Source organism: Sphaeramia orbicularis, chromosome 17, assembly GCF_902148855.1.
Source record: "Sphaeramia orbicularis chromosome 17, fSphaOr1.1, whole genome shotgun sequence".
Taxonomy (NCBI): Eukaryota; Metazoa; Chordata; class Actinopteri; order Kurtiformes; family Apogonidae; genus Sphaeramia; species Sphaeramia orbicularis.
Window position 1 is genome coordinate 18,281,926 of NC_043973.1, and position 2,593 is coordinate 18,284,518.

Below are 2,593 nucleotides of genomic sequence, written 5' to 3' on the forward strand. Positions count from 1 at the left end.
TAATGCTTTAGAACTTACTAGACATTTTAGATTAGAAGAGGTTTTGGGTTGGTGGTTGTTGTGTGGTCTTTGAGGGTTAAATTATCATCTTGGTCATGTTCTTATTCTTATCTACAGAGTGACAGTGCGTTTGCAAAAAAAAAAAAAAAATACTGAAGGGACTTGCTTTGGTGGAACATTTGAAAATAGAAAAGTGAGACCTGTTATTAAAATGTCTAAACCACTTCAGAAAACCCAACAAACCACAAAGAACCATGCAGACCTGCTTCAATGCCAATCTTGGTTAAAAACCTCCAGTTATAATGTGTAGATGTTGTAATTTCAGAGACTGATGACTGAAATCGTCACCAAAGGCAGGACTATTCCACTCTGTGAACCAGACTAGTTCACAGGTACATGTACAGACTAAATGCCTGCCAGGTCCATCAGAGGGCGTCCAAGAGCATTTAAATCACTGGATTTTCCCACAAGATAGTGTTTCTTTTTGTGATATGTGGATGGTAATCAAACAAAAATGAAACATTATCTTACTGGGCTGATGAGATAAAACTACTGCTTTAATCATTTTCTGTTGCCTTTGTCAGCTTTGACTGTCTGGTTTCTGGTTCACATACGCTGTTGAGTGTATTTTAATTCAAAAGTAGACAATAAGACCAGCATCCAGTCACAGTCCACTCTCCTGAATTGGTTGAAAAAGCAGAAAAAAAGACATATGATTGGAAAAAATCTGTTTTTTGAGGTTTGATGACAGTCTGTTACAGCCTGCTCATGGCAAAGAAGCAGTGTTAGGATCCTGAATCAAATTATGCTTAAGGACACAGAAAAGCTGTCAGGTCCTAGGAATGAACAAAGTAGAAACAGCAGTTATGTTACAAAAATGTATTAAACTTTTTTTTGGCTCTTTCTGAATGAATTAGCTGGATGCATTACAACACTAGTTAGGTTTTTATGTAAGAAATTAATAATACAAAAAATTGTTATGTTGTCTATAGCAGGGCAGCATATTTTAAAATTTTGCATCTTAACGTGACAATCAGCCAGCAAATTTTACTTCTCATACAACATATTTGCTTTTTCAGTGAACAAATAACATAAAATGGAGCTGCTCAAGTTCTTTAAATTGTTGTTAACGTGTTCTTTTATTGAAAGCTGTAAGGACGGGTCTGGATTCAGATTGGTCTCAAAGGGGACAAAATTTATCCAGATCACAAATAAGGTGGACACTCAGCACTGAGGACTCAAAAACAATGAGCCCCGAACATCACATGAAATCTACATTTATTGACCCTATGGGCGGGCTCACCTGTACAAATGGGTTGGTCTGTAACTTAGCGTTATCTAAAAAGATCAAACAGATGTGGGGCCTTAACTCTAAGTAAACTTATGCCCACAGTAAGTTTACCCATATCACCTATATTTGATAACACTATGTGTGTGAATGTGTGTGTTCAGACGTGTATCTAGAATACAGGTGTCAAACATGCGGCCCAGGGGCCAAATCCGGCCCGCCAAAGGATCCAGTCTGGCCCGTAGGATAGATTTGTGAAATACAAAAATTACACTGAAGATATTAACAAGCGAGGATGTCAAAATCATTTTAATTCAGATTCCACATTGAGACCAATTAGATATCACGTAGGTCAGACCAGTAAAATACGATCAGATTAAACCTATAAACAATGAAAACAGCAAAGATTCTCTTTGTTATGGTGTAAAAAAGTAAAATTACATGAAAATGTTTATATTAAAAAACTGTTATTTTACAAAAAATGTGAATAACTTGAAATGTCTTAAGATAAGTAAATGCAATTTTACTAATATGCTGCTTGTTATTAAATGGTTTGTGTATTTGTAATTGTAATATAAGTTGTAATGCACATGTGTAAAGGATAAACTGATAATCCGAGGCAGAATATTGTTAAAATTGCAGTTGTTTTTCTTAAGATGTTTCCAGTTGTTCATGTGATTCAGATTTTTGTAGATGTAAATATTACCATAATTTAATTTTACTTTTTTCACTCTTATTATTTTACTGGTCCGGCCCATTTGAGGTCATATTGGGCTGAATGTGGCCCTTAAACTAAAATGAGTTCGACACCCCTGATCTAGACGAAGAACAGAACCTACTTCACTCTTGTGCAGACAGATGTTTCCTATTTTGACAAGTTTAACCTAGTGATAACATACTTAAACTACAACAGAGTCCTACATAAATCATGGTCACAAAGAACTCACCATTAACATTATTGAAGTAAAACAGATTAAACAAAAGAATCCTATGTTAAAACAATAACTACTTATTACTAAAACAATTCATCCTAAAACTTCAATATCTAAAGTGAAATATATTTCATTGTGCACATACTCCGTCCACACACTTTTATTCTGCAGATGAGTACTTTCAGTCTTTGTCTTTTGCAGCAGATGGCGCTACAACAGAGGCTGTGACACTTGTTCTAACGCGTGTTGTTGTGGGATGTTTGTTGTGAAAGATTTCACCTCATTTTTGAGTAATTTGATGAGCTCCGCCCTGTTCACCACACACTGAGAACAGAGGAAATGGGCTCAGCGTAACTCTCTTGACACGTTAGAC